The 13,724-nt window shown below is 39.1% G+C and overlaps 1 non-coding gene across 1 annotated transcript; it reads right to left on the bottom strand.

Moving 5' to 3' along the window:
- Nucleotides 1-1,132: 1,132 nt before the first annotated feature.
- LOC141604386 (small nucleolar RNA R71) lies at nt 1,133-1,239 on the bottom strand. Its single transcript, XR_012526088.1, has one exon. It is a non-coding gene; the product is annotated as a small nucleolar RNA R71 (small nucleolar RNA).
- Nucleotides 1,240-13,724: the final 12,485 nt, after the last annotated feature.

The following is a 13,724-nucleotide window of genomic DNA, read 5'->3' as shown; positions in this document are numbered from 1 at the left end:
AATCTAATCGATTCGGCTCCGGGACCCAAACTTTCCTAGGATTGTAAGATATAACCCAACTCAATCCATCACAACAATAATTGCTTGCTTATAATTTGAGAACATGTTTGTATGATCAATTCCCATGATTCCCCTATGACCCCATGGCACCCTAGTGCTTTTTATCAATTGTTTACAACCCTTTTAATTCATCTTGCTTGTTTGCTTTCATTGCTATTTAGTTTAGTGACCTTCTACATCAACCCAAATTGTGACACCCCTAAGACACCACTAGTTTCAATAGAAATCTCATCTCAATTCCCGTCCCTTGGGATCCGACCTTTACTTGCCTCTTTACTAATTATAGAGTTGTTTGTGAAGCTATAAATTGTGTTTTGATTAGACGTGACCCGACGACATCATCGCATTCCACATCAAAAATGGCGCCGTTGCCGGGGACGGTGTTAGCTTGATTTAGATTTTCTTATATTGTTATTAGTTGTGTCTTTCTTTGCCTTGGGGAAGTAAAACTCCTCAAGGTTTGTTCTAATTGTTTTCGAGTTGTTTGATATTTTGCATGTCTAGAAGGTCACAAGGTGATTTGTTACCCTTTGATCGTGAAATTGAAAGAACTTTGACAACCAATAGAAGACTTGCTAGGAGGAACTTGAGAGGCATTTGTGAGGTTGTAGATATTCAACCAACTATTGAGTTCATCAACCTTTTTGCAAGAGAAGGTGAGGAGAACCCAACACAAAATACCACACAAAATCAACCCACAATGCCTAAGTTTTCATCACATTCCATACCCACCGAGGAGAACCTACCCAATGGTACTCCCACACCACAACATCTAACCGGAAATTTTATTGCCAAATCCGCCTTTATACAATTAGTCGAAAGGAGCCAATTTGGGGGGATGCCTAGTGAAGACCCTCATTCTCATATGGAAACCTTTTGTGACTATTGTGATGCGATTTCTCAAACCGGTGTAACTCAAGACCAAATTCGATGGGTCTTATTTCCTTTTTCTCTAATTGGCACCGCGAAACAATGGTTGAAGGGCCTTGATAAGGCCACTCTCGGAATTAATTCTTGGAAGAAGTTGGCTCTAGCTTTCTACAAAAAATTCTACCCACCGGAAAAGACTAACATGCTAAGAGCTCAAATTACGGGTTTTAAGCAAAGGGATGAAGAATATTTGTATGAAGCTTGGGAGCGGTTCAAAGGAATTTGTCGCTCATGTCCTCATCATGGACTTAGCGAATGGTTCTTGGTACAACAATTTTGGAACGGTTTATATGAAGATTCAAGGAACATTCTCAACATGGGATCAAATGGAATGTTCACCGAAGTTGATGACAATCAAACATGGAATAAAATTGAGGAAATGGCGGTCCATAACTCACAATATAGTAGACCTCGCAAGGCTACTAGATGAGGAAAGCATGAAGTGGACTCCGTTACTCAATTGGGTGCTCAACTTAGTGCTCACATTGACACAATCAATTTGAAGTTTGAAAAAGCTATGGCTAGACTTGAAGAAGCCTTAAAATCACCAAAGCATCATGTTAATGCCATGACGGCATCTTCATCAATCCCAAGTGGGATATGTGAGAATTGTGGAACTTTGGGACATGACCAAAGTGAATGTAGGGGAACAAATGAACAAGTGAATGCTTTCCAAGCATACAAGAGTGGTACCCCTTATTCCAACTATTTCAATGAAAACACCAAATTCCATCCAAATCTCTCATACAAAAGCCAAAATGTTCAAAACCCTCAAACAACATACACCCCACCTCCCATGAGAAACCAAAATCAAAGACCCTTTTACAACCAAAACCAAGGTTACCAAAATCAAAATCCACACAATCACCAAAATGACCAAGGTTTTGATGTTCAAAAAGCGGTCCTCCAAATGCAAAAGAATCAACAAGAATTTTTCACTCAAATGCAAAAATATAGTCAAGCAAAGGAAACCACCATCAACAACATCCTAGCTCACACCAAAATGTTGGAAACCCAATTGACTCAACTAGCATCTTCAAGCTCACAAAGACAAAAGGGGCAATTACCACCTCAAAGTAATCCCCCAAGACATGAAACGGTTAGTGCCATTCACTTGAGAAGTGGTTTAAGGTATGAAGCACCGAAGAAGCAAGTTGAGGATGAAGTGGTGGAAGCTAGTGATAAAGAAGAAATTGTGCAAAACTCCAAGGATGGAAAACCATCAAAAGAACAAATTTCAAAGAAAAATGAATACAAGGTCAAGGAGAAGGAGCCCATTGTGATTAGACTTCCTTTTCCAAGTCGTCAAGCCAAGCCCAAATTTGATGACCAACTTGGAAAGTTTATGGAAATTGTGAAGAATTTGGAAGTCTCGATTCCTTTCACGGAATTAATCAATCACGTGCCGGCCTATGCGAAATACATGAAAGACATCCTCACAAATAAGACGTCGATCCGGAAACTTGAGACTATCGCCTTCACTAAGGTGAGTAGTGCAATACTTCATGGGAGTTCACCTCCAAAACTAAAGGATCCGGGAAGCTTCTCAATACCGTGTACCATTGGCGACACCACGATCAACAAAGCTTTATGTGATCTAGGGTCTAGTGTGAGTGTTATGCCGTACTCGGTGAGTAAAAGGTTGGGGATGGGAGAGCTTAAATGCACCAATATCACACTCCAAATGGCCGATAGATCGACGAAGACACCATTAGGGATATGGGAAGAAGTTCCCGTATGAATTGGGAAGTTTTTCATCCCGGTGGACTATGTCATTGTTGATATGGAGGAAGATTCCAACATTCCAATCATTCTAGGAAGACCTTTCTTACACACCGCGGGTGCGGTGATTGATGTAAAACATGGAGAGCTCACTCTAGAAGTGGGAGATGAGAGTATAACTTTTAACCTTGACAAGACTATGAGAGCTCCTCGTTTGCATGAACCGTGTTTCATGATTGATCATTATAGCCGGAAGGATGATAGGAAGAAGTCGGAACTCCAATGGAAGAAGAAAATTGAAGATGCTCCATTCAAAGAGCAAGTGAATTGTGACAAGGAGAGCTTGCAAAGCTCATCAAAGTCAAGCAAAGAAGAAGAGGATGGCCTCATTGGCCAAGACAAGAAATTGGGATAGTTGTCTCCATCAAATCAAAAGATTTTCAATGATCAACTTAATGAAGTTTGTGGTCTTTGGGACGACGAATTCGAAGGGATTTTTAATCCCTACATTGGTAATACCATCGATCAAGACCGACAACAAGGGCCAAGGTGTATTGAAGACCTTTATCACGATAATGAACAAGCTTTTGATTATTTCTTCAAGGTGTTGAGCAACATCAACAACACCTTGGACATGCCCCCTTAACATCTCATCAAGAATGAGAGTTTGGTGGAGTCCTCCCTAAACCACCATTTGTAAATATTTCTAACTCCCTAACTTGCATTTCAATTCTTATATTGCATTTTTGTCATTTTTGGATTTTTATACTTTGATCAAGATAATTGTCATGTTTGAGAGAAGTGAGGGAGGGACTAATGATTTCAATTGATGTGTAGTGCTTTAGCTTAGTGTGGGGATAGCAATTGCCTAGGCTATCCATGCCTTAGTAGTGCCCCCACAATGAAGAACACGAGATATGAAGAAGAATGGAAGAATGACAAGGAATATGCATAGTACACGGATGGAACTGAATCCGGGTACAAAGGGGTAGAATCCGAGCGGATTCAGGAGAATCCGCCCGTCTTCAGACAATCCGGGCATATTGGGCAGAAGACGCCCGTCCCTCTGAGCTGAACTTTTGAAATATTTTTGACTGTAAGCAAATCCGGGCGTCCTGCATCCAAATCCGCCCGTCTTCAAAAATCCGCACGTCCTGAAAGAAAGATGCCCGTCTTTTTGGCTGAGGAAAACAAGAAAAATCCCTGTAAAGGAATCCGCCCGTCTTCTGCCAAAGACGTCCGTCCCGTGTTTGCAAATCCGAGCGTCTTCACTGAAAGACGCCCGTCTTTAGGCGAGTTTTTCCCAACCCAGAACAGGCCAAATCTGGGCGTCCCGAGCAAAAACCGTCCGTCTTGCCCCTGCATTTCAAATTTTTCGGGTTTTATAAACCCCCTTCACACATTCATTTCTTCATTCCTTCATTCATAACACTACTCATAAACCTCAAAACCCTCATCCTCTCCATCACAAACACAAGATTCCTCAACAACATTCACCAAAATCAAATCAAAACATCCTTTTAACAACAAATCAATCACTCCTTTTTCAATAAAAATCAAAACCAAGCACAAAATCTTCAACCTTTGAGTCGATTTTTGAATTCATAAAGGCAAAGCCTTTCACCTTTAAATCGATTTGGGTGCACTAGAAATTGAAGATTTTTCACTCTTTTCTTGGTTTAATCATCAATGGCAAGGACTAAGGGAGCAACAAAAGCAACAAAAGCAAAGGCACCAAAGGCAAAGGCACTTTCATCAAGGCAAAAGAGTCTTCAAGCAAAGAAAGCATTGGCTATGGTGGTAGAAAACCCAAACTTGGAAGTGCAACAACAACAACCTCCCATGGGAGCAACAACATCTACTACTCCGGAAATTGATCAACTTTCGAACTATCCGGAGGTAATTTTCATTTCCAAAACCCATAGGGACACTTTTGCCAAGTTTGCTAGGAAATCATTTCTATCCACCAAGTTTATTTGTGAAGATACCTTAGATAAGTTGGGTGTCCTTGAGCAAACTAGAGCCTTCTTTAAAGCCATGGGGTTGGAGAAATTGTTGGAATCAAAAGAATTGACATACCCCTCCCTTACCTTAGAATTTTTGAGTTCTTTAAAAGTTAACAAGGTTGAGACTATGGAGACCATCGAGTTCCGTCTAGCTAATGTTAGTAGGTGCATCTCCTTTGAGGAAATGGGTAAAGCTTTGGGTCTTAGTGATTCACCGAGTTATTTTAAGAATGTTGGCAAATATGACCTCGACCCTCTTTGGGAGGCGATTTCCGGAAGGAAATTTGAGGACTTTCATGCTAGTCGTGCTCTTTTAGTCCACCATCCGGGCATAAGAGTATAGCACAAGGTCATAGGGAACACCATCATTGTAAGAAAAGACACCAACCATTTCACCAAACTCGATTTTGTTCTTCTTGAGTTGGCTTTGAACATTGGAAGGGAACACAACAAGCCTTTCAACTCTCTAAGGCTTTTGGTGGATAGATGGCTAAGCATTGATTGTGGGAAGAAAGGCACTACCGTTATTGTGAATGGAGGCGTAGTCACTATCCTAGCTAAATACTTTGATCCAAACTTCAATAAGGATAACAAGTATGAGGCGAAAGAGGGTGGTCATCTCATTGATATTAATACTATGATACACAAGTACAAGTGGGTTACCCATAACCCTCTTGACACCAAGTATGGATGGCTCACTAGTGAGGCTAAATCTTTCACTTTGCCTTCGAAGATTTGTCGTTTAAGCGTCCACCGGACCAACTATCTACTTCCCCTTTCAAAAGAGGCCGAGTACATTATCGGACAACAAAAGGGTGAACTTGAAATACCCTCCTCTTCAATTGTCACACCACCCTACCCTTTCGAGTACCAAGAGTTCTAGCCCGATGGCGTTGAAGCAAGAAATGATTATTTGACTCTTCTCATGCAAGAAATGCACAAGCAAGCTTTCGAAGACCGGAAAAATGCTTAATTAGCTCAATATCCACCCCTCCTATACTTAGCTAGGCAAGGACTACTTGATCCTTCATGTCCTTTGCCTAGTTGGGCGGATAGAGAAGTCTTCTTTCCGAGTGCATCTAGGGTTGTTCCGGGTGATAATGAGGTTATCGGTAATGAAGAGGTTGATGATAACATTGATGAGGAAGCTAGTGAAGAAGGAGAAGAGGATGATGAGCAAAGTGAAGAAGAAGGTGAAGAAGAAAGTGAAGAAGGAAGTGGCAATGAGACCACTTATAATGAGGAAGGTGATGATAGTGATGATATAATGGAAGATTAGCAAGCTTTGGAGGCTCCTACCCTCTCGAGGTTTGTTCTACTTCTTTCTTTGTTTTAATTATTTTTCTTGATCATTGTTGGAGTAGTCCTAGCACCATAGAGGACTCACACCTCGGCCCTATTGAGGTGTTCTCATTCTATTGTTCCCACTTTCAAAATCCAAAATGACAAAATTAGTTTCATGCATTGCATAGTGTGTGCATGAACTACACCCATCCTTAGGACATTAGCAATAGTGTCTAACTCGGTTTGGGGAATCCAATGCATACACAACGGTAGGTAATCTAAATTATCCTCTCCGTCATAAACAAAAAACCTTGCATCATGTAGTGTAGATTAGTGTAGATTGCATTTAGTGTAGAAATCATGCATCATGTTTGCATAATTTCCCATCATTTTGGCCATTGAGGACAATGCCCATATTAGTGTGGGGATGGGGAATTCTAACTTAACTTTTATTCAAAAATCCAAAAAAATTGAATCGAAAATCCATAAAAATTTGAAAATTGAAAAGCCAAAAACATGTTTATTTCCTTTGTAGTGTAGTCTTGTATATATTATTGTATATATTGTGTTTGTTCTATACTTGTTCACATTGATTAACTACGCCACATCCGAGATATGAGGATATTGAAGACCGCATGGTATGATCTTTCCAATCTCCTTTTTCCTCTTTATGTTAATGACTATGTGGCTTTATTTTGATTGATGCGGTATAACAATGTGAACTTAGGACTTGCATTTAGTTTATATGTCATATTAGTTGGTAGAATCACTTGCATTAAGATGTATATAATAGTTGCATCATGGCATATAGTTGCATTTAGATAAAAAGTTTTGAAAAATGCCTAATTGGGAACTTTGACAAGAGCAACTAAGACATTACAAATACTTTTTCAACTTAAGACTTCGCCTACTAGAATGGTTGTAAAACACCCTAGATTGTGTCATACTAGTGTCTTTTGACCCATGACCCAAAGCCTAGTCAAGGGTTTGCATGTGAGTCACATATCCAACCCCGTGATGCGATGTGGACTTGGTTAACTTGTCTAGGTGACCTTGATTGACCTAGTGGTAAGGCAACCCAAAAAATACTTTCTATCAATAAGTTTGAAGTGCTCATTTCGAAAATTTTGTTATGTGGAAGTAATTTAATGCCAAGGAAACATCAATTGTTATGAAATGTTGAAATGTTGAGAAATTTAGTTGTTTTGATGGAGGCGTACCACTTCGATGTGCTTTGGAGAGGGATCCATTGAATTGGGCCCCCACACGGTTGTGAATTCAACCGCCCAGAGACAGAGTGACTATCACCCCGAAAAGCTATTGTCTAGAGGTTAACCGGTTGCCTAATAAGCGATTGGCGAAAGCAAAGGACACTAGCCCGGAAGGGACAAACCCCATCATAAATTTTTGAAATGTGAAAGTTAAACGAGGTCAATTTTTGAATACTAGTCATATCCACCCCTTTTTTATAACGATTTGAGCATTTCATTCCCAAAAGCCTTTTTGTCAAGCCACTTTGTCGAGCTTGGGACGATCCATGACCTTTACTATTGTAGAGAATTCGAGACTTGTCATGTCATTTGCTACTAGCATCATAGGGATCATCATTCCACCACCATCCGATCGCCCTTGACGAAAGCATTTGGAAATTGAGGACGAAAGTAGTCTAGTTTAACACAATTTGGAGGTGATTTAGTGCCATCCTCTTAGCCTTAGTGATTTGTTGAACTAGTATTTGTGAAGGATTATATGCTCTTAAATTTGTTCCTCTTTAGTGCCTCCGCCACTCGATGAGGAAGTGGCTATTCCTTTTGTATATGCATCCATTATTTGATTTTGTGTGATTAATGTTTGGATGTGTCGCCATTTTAGCAAGACCCACCTTGCCTTGCAAGAAGGCATCCTACCTCATGGTTGTCTTGTTGTGAGTTGAAGGGGCGGAGTTAGACCCGCTAATTGTCTCATATCGGCTATGTTATTAGGTTAGGTTAAATAATGCTACTAGTCTTTGTCACCTCTTTACTCGGGACGAGCAAAGGCTCGGTTTGGGGATATTTGATGTGACCATAATTAGCGTATGTTTAGCCCCCGAATTAGCCTTGTTCCCATGCTTTTTAGTGCATATTTGGGTCATTTATTGTCTTTAGTTATTTGTTTTGCATTTTCTTTGAGATTTTGATCCCTTGGTAGGAAAAGAGTAAGAATCTTGCATTTTCATGGCAAAACGAGACTAAATTGATTGAATTCAATGACCAAGCATCAAGGAGAGACAAGATTAGAAGGCCTTTGTACATATTATAGTAGTTGGGCAATGACGAGAAAGGATCCTTGCATCCCCGAGGAAATCCCCAAGGATTTTATGAAGAAAAGGGAAGAAAAGAAGAAGAAACAATGCTGAGCTACAATCCGAGCGGATTGCCCACAATCCGCCCGTCCTCCACAAGCACGATCCGTGCGCCTTCCTTCAAAGACTCTCGGGTAGCAAGCCCAGAAGACGCCCGGATTGCCCTGAAGACGCCCGTCTTCCCCTGCTACAATCCGCCCGTCCCGACACCAATACGCCCGGATTCCAGTACAGCGAGATTTCGTTTCTTCAAGCCTTCGTGAAAGAAGCCCTTCCTTCGAAAAATACCGGCGTCTCCCCGCTCAATCTAAAAAGTGTAATTACTAGTTTAGCCCTTAGTTAACCCTAATGCATCCACCTAATTTCCACTATAAATACCCCATTAGTCTAATTAGAAGAGGACGTTCTTCTTATCAATTCTTTGGGTAGTTAATATCAATCAAATCTCTCTTTAGTTTTGTAATCAACAATTAATCAAGTTTTAATACAAGTTTTACTTCCTTAATCTCTCTTTTGTTCATCCTTTATTTTGGGTAATTGAAGATTATTTGGGTTATTATTGAGAGATTGACAACCTCTCAATCAAGCATCAAGTACTTCTTTTATCTTTGCTTTATTATTGGAATCATTAGTAGGTATAATCCTCTTAATCCCTTTTTAATTATTGTTAATTACCTTCATTTATTCATCATGTTTCATTTTGTTGGTATGATTGACAACCTTGCTAGCATGATCAACATGATAATGAGTGAGTAGTCACCTAGCTAGGGTTAATGGGTAATTAGGGGAAACCAACATGGGGAATGATTCATGCTTAAATTAATATGCTTTCATGGTTTATTTGCTTGCTTGTTTTGATCTCAACTCATGCACATGTTATGTTTGATGAAATGCGAGCCTATGAATCCTTGCATTTTTTACCCATCACCTATCTTTTCAATGAGACTTGTAAGACATAAACCAACTCGAGTCTCATTAGACTATGCATGTTGTTGAGTAGGGAAGACTAAGTCGACTTGTAGGTGTTGTACAATCTAATCGATTCGGCTCCGGGACCCAAACTTTCCTAGGATTGTAGGATATAACCCAACTCAATCCATCACAACAATAATTGCTTGCTTATAATTTGAGAACATGTTTGTATGATCAATTCCCATGATTCCCCTATGACCCCATGACACCCTAGTGCTTTTTATCAATTGTTTACAACCCTTTTAATTCATCTTGCTTGTTTACTTTCATTGCTATTTAGTTTACTGACCTTCTACATCAACCCAAATTGTGACACCCCTAAGACACCACTAGTTTCAATAGAAATCTCATCTCAATTTTCGTCCCTTGGGATCCGACCTTTACTTGCCTCTTTACTAATTGAAGAGTTGTTTGTGAAGCTATAAATTGTGATTTGATTGGACGTGACCCGACGACATCATCGCATTCCACATCAGTACGAGCCTCTCCACAGACTTCGGGTTTGATTGTTCGGTATGGCAACCCACCCTTTAAAACCAAAACCCTTTTAAATGCACTCAGCATCCCGTTATAATGCTTGTATAATGTTTGTATCATATGTGATCACCATTTTCTAAACAAAACCATGACGAAATTTTGTAAAATCAAAAATCTTTTTCAAAATATTAACATTTTCAAAATAGCGCAAAACAAAGCCGAAACTCTGTCCAAATGTCAAGTCAAACTTCGGGCTTCAAACCCATTTCAAAACCCGTGTAAAAAAAGTCCAAAAAAAAACAAAAAAAAAAAGTCAGAAAAGAGAAAAAAAAAACAAAACAAAAACGTTTTAATCAAAATATTTTCGAATCGTGTAAATGTAAATATGTAATTTCAATTGGGCTAAGTTAGAGTCAAAGTTCAAAGCGACTATGTCCTAGTCGGAACTCTGTCAAGTCATAAACCCGTCTCTCTTTACATTTTGGGTCTTTTCAAATTTCAAGTCAAGTCCTAAGGCGTCACGCCGTCATTTTGGACTCCCTACCCCAACTGAATTAGGAGTTAAACATTTCCACACCTAGTCTCACACACTTGAGGCTAACACATCGAGTCATTCCCATATCCGTTTCTCAAATTCTCCTAGTACACGTTTGGGACACACATACCCGAACCTCGAATCAAGTCTGTCTTAAACCCACGAATTAGAATTAACACGTGTCGCCAATCCTGTCAATCAAGTCAACCACATAAATGTCACTCTGTCAAAATCAACACTCGAGTCTAAAGGTCAAAACACCATGAGTCTAAACACGGGAGGTCAATCACGACATTTCCTGGATTCACAAATCAAGAGTCTAGTCATCGCGTCTCGTTGCATGTCCTTTCACAACAAGAAAAACTAAAACAGGCGACCGAAATTTGGCGACTGATAATGGTAGTCGCCAAATTGGCGACTGATTTACAATTTGGCGACTGAAATCAGTCGCTAATTTGGCGACTAAATTTTTTTAAAAGGGAATCTAATTTGGCGACTGATATGTCAGATTTGGCGACGGATTTTTATGTAGTCGCCAATTTGGCGACTGAAAATCAGTCGCCAAATCAAAATTCAGTCGCCAATTTTTTTTATACAAACCAGACCCCCCTCTCTCCTACTTTACTCTTTCGAAACCAAAAAAAAAAAGGCGATTGTTCCTACGACGACGACAAACGGCGACGAGACTACACTACCACCACCACTTCCACCGCCATTTCCACCGCCACTTCCACCCTCTTTAATTAGGTTAGTTTTTTTTTGTTTAATTTCAGTTTAATTAGTTTAATTTGTTAGATTAATTTGTAGTTAGTTTGATTAATTTGTGGTTAGTTTGTTAGATTTATTTGTAGTTAGTATGTTAGATTAATTTGTAGTTAGATTTAGTTTAATTTATGTTTGAATTAAAAGGGAATGATTATGAGGTTTGTCTTTAGGTTTAGGGTTATGGGGGGGGGGGGGGGGGGGTTGGTCGGGGAGGGGTGTGGTGTCTTTTGTGGGTGGGTGGGTCGTGGGGTGGCCTTGGGTGGGTCGTGGGTGGTGTATGGTGTTTGGTAGCTAAGTGAACCCGTCTCATTATCATTAGTATTAAGCTAAGTGGAACCGTCTTAATTAATATTATTATTATTATTACTAAGTTAAGTGAAATCGTCGTATTATTATTAATATTAAGCTAAGTGAAACCGTATTTTGCATTAATGGAATTAGCTAAGTGGAACCGTCTTTTGGATTAAGAGAAATTAGCTATTAGCTAAGTGGAACCTTCTTTAGGACTTGATTTTGATAAATTTAGTTTGATAATTCATGTTATTGATGAATTGAGGTTGAATAACCTTGTTTTTTTTTGTTTTTCTTTTCTCTTTTCAGGGTTGTCACCGACCGCTAGGCACCACCGCACGCGTAGTAGTTGTTGCTTCTTGTTTTCTTTTCATTTTTGCTTTTACTTGATTAGGTAACCTCCTCTTACCAGTTACCTTTTAAATTTACTAATTTTAGTTCAAATTATGCTACGGACTTTAGGATAGAAACCTTATTATGTGGTTGAATTGTGCTATTGATTGACTTAATTAATTTAGTACTTGATTGTGTTGTTGTTTGATTTGATGTTGACTTAGTACCCGTTCAAGAATTACTCATTAGGAGTAATTCTTGAATAGTCCTCATTTTGGGACTGTCTTTGTACGTTTCAAGTCATTTAGGTAGTAAACACGTACTTGTGATTTATTAATGAGGAATGAGTTTGGTGGCGATCCCTTTAATGTTCTGCGAATACATGTATATGTGGAGTAATTAGTTATTCTACATAGATGTGTATTTGGAGAACTGAAGGGAATTGCTGCAGAATTTTTTCCTCATTAATAAATTACAAGTGTGTTTGCTAGTGAATTGAAACGTACATTGACGGGTTTAGGTTGGAGTGATAAGGACCCCATTCGAAGATGGATTACTTATTGACAATATTTATATATTGTTTTCATATGTTTATTGTATAATGTGGAGTATAATGTTTAAATTTTGTATGTAATATTATTGTTATTTTTTAAAAATGTTTAAATTATTGTGGGGTCTTCTTTAGATTAAAATGAAGATATTGGAATGTTCATGGATGTATGAAGGAAGATTAGACCATTCCAATAAGAAAAGACGTCCTACCGCTAGATTTATAAAGGGTGTTAGCGAGTTTATTGAATTTGCTAAACAACAAGATGAATATGACTTGGTAGACAAAAAACTTAGGTGTCCTTGTACCAAATGCAAAAACCTGAAATACCAGCTTGACATTGTAGTAGAAGAACATCTCATTATAAACGGGTTTAAGCCAAATTATTACAATTGTATTTCACATGGAGAAGCATATTCTCCAATTCATGAACAAGCTCACACCCAACAAATACAAAATGATGAGAACCCATATAGAGAGATGGTTGTTGATGCTATGGATTCCACTATTTTTAATAGTGATGACCATACAACCATTTCTGAAGAACAACCGCCACACCCATAAGCAAAAGCCTTTCTTGACATGTTAAAAGCCTCAGAAAAACCCTTGTATGAAGGAAGCAGAATGACATTGTTACAAGCCGCTTCTAGGCTAGTTACCTTGAAATGTGAGTTTAATATGCCATTTTTTGCTGTTGATGGCATTGCCTCGTTCCTTGAGGAATCTTTCCCCGATGATAATATCATGACCCAAAGTTTCTATACTACCAAAAAAGTAGTTAAAGGTCTTCAGTTACCGCATGAAAAGATTGATGCATGTCCTGAAGGATGTATGCTATTTTGGAAAGATGATGCTTTGCTTGACAAATGTAAAGATTGTGGGGCGGATAGATATGAGACAAGTGAAGGAGATACAGTTTTGGTGTTGAAAAAAGGCAACGGTAATAAGAGGGCCAAAAAGGGTAAGAAACCAATAGCATGTAACCAATTGTTTTACTTTCCTCTCGCACCAAGACTTCAAAGGATCTATGCCACCAAAAACATTGCCGAACAAATGAGATGGCACAAAGAAAACCCACGTGCTCCGGGGAAGATGAGTCATCTTAGTGATGGGGAAGAATGGAAACGATTTGATCAGATGTATCCTGATTTTGCCAAGGAACCCCGCAATGTACGACTTGGCTTGTGTACAGATGGATTTGATCCTTTCGGTAATTTTGGGAGGAAGAATTTTTGTTGGCCCATTATGGTCACACCATACAACTTACCACCTTGGTTATGTATGAAAAGACCATTTATCTTCTTGTCACTTATTGATCCCGGACCAAAAAGCCCGAAATGTAATTTGGATGTTTATTTACAACCATTGGTGGAGGAGTTGAAATATTTGTGGGAAGTTGGGGTGGAAACTTATGATGTGTCTAAAAAACAAAATTTCCAACTTAAAGCTTCCCTT

The sequence above is a fragment of the Silene latifolia genome, chromosome 9 (genome assembly GCF_048544455.1).
Source record: "Silene latifolia isolate original U9 population chromosome 9, ASM4854445v1, whole genome shotgun sequence".
Classification (NCBI taxonomy): domain Eukaryota; kingdom Viridiplantae; phylum Streptophyta; class Magnoliopsida; order Caryophyllales; family Caryophyllaceae; genus Silene; species Silene latifolia.
The sequence above is the reverse complement of the archived record's forward strand: the minus strand, read 5'-3'. Positions and strand labels throughout refer to the sequence as shown.